We start from the raw sequence: 6,933 nt of genomic DNA on the forward strand, positions 1-6,933 counted from the left end.
GGAACTTCTGTTCCCTGAACGCTTTCCGTAGAGTTCCGGAGGACAGGAATGAAAATGGTGGCCTCCTCGTCTCCGGCCCGGAGGAGCTGAGAGCCTGGGTTCCCACTCCTCAGTGCGCCCCCAGAGGACAGCACCCAATCACTCCCGTATCCCCAGCCTCTAGCCACGCTCCGAGCTCACCCAGCCCGTGACCAGTTCAAGGTAACCCCGAGCTGAGAGTTCAGTCCTCGGCTCTGTCTCTGCAGCCGGCTTCTCTGTTCTAATACCTGCGAGCTCTGCGACACTCTGACACCCCCGATCCTTCTGTGACCCTGCGGGACCTGGGGCCACGCTGACCCCGCGTGGGCTTCACCCTGGTTTAGTCTCTGGAGCAATGTCCCTCAGTGGAACAGACTTTTAAAAGTCCTGATTTTGTGCTCCGTTCCTCTGCCGCTTGCCGGGAGCCGGGCCCTCCCCCTGCGGTCTATCTTCCCGTCGTTTTAGATTCACTTCTCCGCCAGTCCTACCTTTCAGAAAGTGGTTGATTTTCTGTTTCTAGAGTTGCTGTTCTTCTTCTCTTCACTCTCCCGTTGGATTTGTAGGTGTTTGCAATGTTTAGATAAGGCTATCGAGCTGATCTCCTGCTACCTGATGTAGTCTCAGCCTGCTACTTCTCCGCCATCTTGACTCCTCCCTCCAGCAAACACTTTTTACAAGAGTCCTAGATCCTAGCTCTATCTAAAAAGTCATCACATCATATAGATTAAAAAATCTAGTAAAAAATAAAAATAAAAAGGAAAGAACGTGTATATCAGTCAGATGGCACAGTAATCTTAGAACTCAGATATAAGATATGAAACTCACAGAATGCTAGAACCTAGCTGATACATTGTGATTTTTGAACTCTTATTTCTGTGTATATTTGTAGGAAAACATGCTGAAGAAGAGTATCGGTGATTACACAGTTCAATTTTTTAAGAAACCAACTTATAATGGGGCTCAGTGTAGTATAAGGTCCTTCATTACCTTCATTACTTTGATTACCAAACTAGATTCCATTTATACAATTCTTAATCCTACATAACTCATGTTTTTTGGAGCCCATTTGGAACTATTTTGGACATTACTCATTAGATATGGCTTCCAAAGAGTTTAAAGTTAACTTCTAACCACCAGATGATGACTACCAGACTATCATTGTACTCCTTAAATCAAGCAAAACCTATAAAACTGTTGCTGTCAGATGTTTAATTGCCCCCTTAATTCTATCTGACCTCATTATAAGTATTTTATTAGGCTAAAGACAGTAGAATTCCTCATAGTCCATAACCCTTTGTAGCCCTAAAAGCACACTGATACATCACTAATTCTATCTGTAACACTGAATGTTAAAAGAATTTGTGTCTAGATAGGTAGGTAGAATTTTTTTTTTCTTTTAGACTCTCTTGGTCCACCAATGAAAGCAGATTAAATCATTTCTCTCAACCAAGAATATTCCCATGGGCACCTGGGTTGCTTGGTTGATTAAGTATCTGCCTTCAGCTCTTGTCATGATCTCAGGGTCCTGGGATCCAGTCCCATGTCAGGCTCCCTGCTCAGTGGGGAAGTATGCTTCTCCCTCTCCTTCTTCCACTCCCCATTTTTGTGCTCCCCCTCTCTCTCTCCAATAAATAAACAAAATCTTCAAAAAAAAAAAAAAAAGAATATTCCCAAAATAAAATTCTGTTTTTAGAGGGTAAGAGAAGTCAGCTTCCTTTTTTACAATAACAAATATAACATATTCCTCATGGAAATATAATGTAGTCTCCTTGAAGAAAAGGACCATTTCTTTTACTCCTCAACCCCACGTATTATCTTACTAAAAATATTTGGTGAATTTTTGGCAATACCAATAAGAGCAACATAGGCCCGATGCTACTATTGTCATGTTGAAGGGATGAGGCTATGAACTCCAATTCTGTAGTATTTAATCTTGAAACAGGTATTTGTTGACTTGAGATTTATTTTTTGAGGTTCTCCAAGGCTTTTTATGTTTTTTTGTTCCTCATTTTCCCATTTCCCCCTCTATCAACACATGTAGGTTTGGGTGCTGACCTGAAAGCAGGGTTTACTACATAAACTATTATTTTGATATCAGACCTATAAAGCACTATTTAATTATATTTTAGGGAGGAATTGTTATATCAACTGATTTCATTGCTTCTTGGCCTTTTGGCTAAGATCAAGTGTTATATCAACTGATTTCATACCACCAATATAAAACTGAATTTTAGTCATTTACACCCAATTCGAAGGTTACTTTTGGAGAAGAATTAAGTCATTGCTCCCCAACATAAACCTTAAGCTTCGTCCTGTTTTAGAGAGAAGAGTGAGATATTACTTTCCTATTTCTGACAAAATGAATTTGTCCCTCTTCTGCCACACTAGTCCTAGTTTTTCTCCCTGAGCACCCTGTTCTCCCTGTGACAGTCATTTTTAACTAGCAGGATGGACAGTGAATAGGTCCAAAGGTTTTTGACCACAGGCATATATCCGTTTCTGGTCAGTGACAGGTTTGGCTCAGCCAGCAAGGAGTGATCTCCCCCTTTCATCAATTATTTAGCACCTGTGTGGTGACAGGTCTGCACTGACTGTGGGCATAAGAGATCAGGCAAAATCTGATAGGGCCTCCACTCTCATGGGGCTTACAGTCAAATAGGAAAAAGACATGTTAATCAAATAATCACACACATCAATGTAATCCAATGTGACAAGTGTGAAGAAAGTGAGTACTTGGTTCAATGAGAACAGTGCTGGAAAATTTGATCTCACCGAGGCCGGCTGAGACTTCCTAAAGAAGTGAGGATGGCGCCAAGATTTGGAGACCAGGGTCCTGAACCACAAGATCAAGCAGAAGGCAGAAATAGAATTCTAGGCATTTGGGGCCTGACCTCCTCCTCTATCTCTACTCTCAGAAATTTTTCTTTTATTACTTGGGTAATTGAAGCAAAAGATTCTAAAGTCTATTCCATTCTATTAAGTTGAGAAATTTCCTCAACATTTAGAGCCTGAACAATCCTTGACCCACAGGTGTTTGCCGGCAAACAGCAGCAGGACTGTGAAGATATAACGAATGGCCTCCACACATAGGACACAAGAGTCACCGTTAGTTATCGTATTTCTGTGTTTGCTCTTTAGATGAGGTTCAGCATGCTCAGTTCGTTTTAGGGCAATTTCTGTTCTAGTCCATGAACACACAAATACCTCCGGGAGCCAGTGGTTTCCGCAACACCTACTACACTCTTGCTTAACTGAGATAATCCTTAGTTCACTGGCCTCTGGTCACACGGGACATACTGTATAATTGCCATGGCTCTTCCGTAGCCTTTTTAACCACCCTCTACCCCAATATGATCTGACAGTCCCATGGCACGGTGGAGTAATGCCATAGCTCATTTTGTGCTTTGCTGTTTTATTGATTTTTCAGTATTGTTCAGGTTCAGTTTGCTTAAGGAAACACTGTGTCCAGGCTTGAGTCAATGCAGTTAGGAAAGAAACAAATGGCTTGTTAGAATCCGAGTACACACGCAGGGCTGATGCGGCCAACCTGTTTCCCTTTCTTATCTGTCTAGCTCCCTGATGTCTGGGGCGGGCAGCAGAGGCCAGCAGTGACTTTTCAAAGCAGAGCTTTTCAAAGCATGCCTTGAAAGGATTGAGCAGAGCCCATTTCATCAATGAGCTGGAAATAATCAAAGGTGTAGAGCTAGAGCCTCTGAAATAGAGAGGATATTGAGAGTTTGGATGTGTCACTAGATGGCAGTGTTTCTGAAGTTCACTCTGAAGAGACCCTATTTGGTGTTACAATTGCTGTGTTATCGAAAAGTCAGAGTAATAAATAATAACTAATATTTATCAATGTCTAATTATGTGCCAAGAGACACAGCAAGTGTTATGTTCACATCAACACAATAATATAGGCAAAATAATTCTCTCTTTTTACAGATGAAAAAGGGAGGCTTAAAATAGTTAACTAGTAACAGTGGGAAATCAGGAATCTAGCAAAGTATTTCTCAAGTCTGACATGGTTTGGCTCCCAGCCGCCCTTTACTGTAGGTCCTAGTCTCACCCTCACTTTCAAGAGGAAACTAAGGAAAAAGGATGTTCCTACATGCTCAAGGTCACACAGCTAGTATGTGGAAGAACAAGGATCTAAACTCGGTGGCTCTCACTAACTCTGGAGCCTGTATTTTTAAACAGTCCTTCTCCTGTTTTGGCTTGAAAAGAAAAGGATTAAATGTACACTTTTTTTTTCCTGCCATGCCTGCGAATTAGAAACTCTTCAAGTGTGACCCTAAACTCTCTATGCAAGTTATTTCTAGTGACGAGAGTGGAGGGGAAAATGATCAAAAGGAAAATGCTGTTATCCTAGAATTAGCCAGTAATAGTTCTTGAGGGTTCAAGTCAATTTCCCCAGAATTTGTAAATAAAACCCTCCATTCTTTAATAGAACAGCTCTCAAAAACTCATCTCCTCCCTGAAAGATGAAATGCTGATCTCCCTTTCATTCCAGACATGAAATTGAAAAGAAGCCTGTGCCCACCGTTCTCATCCAAGTTTGTGGCTCAAATCAAATTTCTGAGAATAGACAATGAAGTAAGTACTCTTGCTGCCATCCTGATGGCTCCTCTAATCACACCTGATACTCTTAGCACACATTTCTGACCAGTGTTTTTAAAGTGATTCATCGTGACCAGAAGACATGGAGCCCATGGATTCTGAAGTTTTGTTTTTATTTTTCAAGTCTACCTATGGGAAGTGATTCGCTGACATTTTGTTCAGTCGTGGTGAACATCTACAGAGCATGCATTTATGATTAGATGAGTTGTCCCTGGAATACAAGAGTGGTAAAGGTATCTTTAAAGGTTCACAATCTTAGAGAAAGATCTGGGAGTTGGATGGTGAGGCAACAGAAGAAACTCACCCAATTTAACACACAAGGTATCCATTTTAGTAGAAATACTCATATTCCAAATTTCATTCTTTTCAGTCCTTATTTAATTAACATTTTTCTGGAAATTCCATTCTTCATAGTGCCTGCCTGTGGGCACCACTGTTTTCCAGATACCCATTAAAGAAGCAAAGAAACTAAAGTCCAAGAAGTCACTTTAAAAGCTCACATCTACCTGTACGTAACCCAAGATATTTAGAATCTTCCAGATTACGTAACAAACTAGCTGTCACCAACTACCAAAATAAGAATGACGGCCAACACATCTAGTCAACCAGGTGACAAAGGGGACGGGTAACACAAAGCTTCTTGCCATTCATTTAAAATGGCACTCCTTAACTGAAACTTCTTTATCTTTAAATCGAAGGAGAATGGTTTAGTAAAGATTCTAATTCATTAGAATCTGTTACTTCTTGGATTCCTTATGTATGACACTGTTTCTTTAAAACAATCCTACAAATCTGGTTTATTATTTAAGATTTTATGGATTTATTTGAGAGAGAGAGAGTGAGAGCACACAAGCAGGGTGAAGGGCACAGGGAGAAGCGGAGGACCTGGGATTGAGTCCCACATCAGGCAGGTGATTAGAGGACTAAGGTTTCTAAGGCTAGCCCCCAAAATCCTTCCCACATGTTGCCTCCTAAATTACATCTGATGCATTGCTGCTTTTTTTTTTTTTTTTTTTTTTTTTTTTTACAGTGTAAGTATACATATGCATGTTTGGAAAAGCTTGGGGAATCATCTTGGTGAAATGTAACTTTTATTTTCCTAAAATAATTATACATACCTTGTGAAAAAAATTCCAACAACATAGAAGACTAGAACACGGAAAAGTACATATTAACAAGGAACAGTTTTAATTAAAATTAATCATTTTAGCTTGTAGCGATTCTGGCGATTACCTCTATGATGCTAAATAATATGCAGACATCTTTAATTCTTCATCAAAAAATTATCAGCAACACCTCTTATCTCACTGATATGAAAGAATTAATTCCACTCCCCCTCTTCTCTGTTCACCCTAAGTTCTAATGGATACCAGTAGTTGAGATTCTTCAGTGGTTAGCTTTCTAACTCCATTCAGTGCATGTAAACCTCTCTTCCTCGACTTGCCAAAATCTGACCCCTGATTTCAAATGTGCTGACCCTTGTACTTTCTCCCACTTGCTTGTTAGTTCTCTCTGACTCCTGTTTCTCAATGCGATGTTTATATCTTCTGTTTTAGGACGGACCAGTCCACACAGCTTGTGACTCAGATTTTCTACCGTTTTTTGGTTGGTTTGTTTGTTTTGTTTTTTTGTTGTTTTTTTGGCTCTATATTTTGGGAGGTTTCTGCAAGGGCATCTCCCAGCACTTATATTGATTTTTTTTTCATTTTGGAAATCATATTTTTTAATTACCAAGAAATATCTTCTTCTGTGATTGTTCCTTTTCATACCAGCCTGTACTGTAGTTTGTTTTATGGTTTCAATATCTTCTCGTGTTTCTCTGAGGATATAAAAAAGAAATTTTCAAGCTCCTTTCTATCCCCTGAATTATATGTTTTCACTGGAGCGAGTTGTTCAATCCATCTTGGTTCTTTTCATTCGTGCAAATATATTCTCTCAAATATCTGCTGGTTCTTTTTTTGCCTGATATTATTTGTGAATGAAGGTCAGAATTCTTTATATATAGCAGTTTATATTTTATATTTATATAAACTTTTATATATATTTATATAAACTATATTTATATATTTTTATATAAATACATATATATAGCATATATAAAATATAAAATATTTTATATTTATAAACTAGCAGTTTATATTATGCTAGTTTATATACCAGTGGTTTAAAATACTCAGTGTTGGGGAAAGTTGTAAGGCAGAGTTCTTATACATTGGTATGGACTTTTGGGGAAGTTTAAAATATGTATCAGCGACATTAAAGTTGTTCATAGTCATTAACACACAGTCCTACTTCCAG

At 39.1% G+C, this 6,933-nt stretch overlaps 1 pseudogene; it reads left to right on the forward strand.

Moving 5' to 3' along the window:
- The first annotated feature begins 2,174 nt into the window (after positions 1-2,174).
- On the forward strand, positions 2,175-2,322 carry LOC123925414 (annotated as a pseudogene).
- Positions 2,323-6,933: the final 4,611 nt, after the last annotated feature.

Source organism: Meles meles, chromosome 14 (assembly GCF_922984935.1).
Source record: "Meles meles chromosome 14, mMelMel3.1 paternal haplotype, whole genome shotgun sequence".
NCBI classification, from domain to species: domain Eukaryota; kingdom Metazoa; phylum Chordata; class Mammalia; order Carnivora; family Mustelidae; genus Meles; species Meles meles.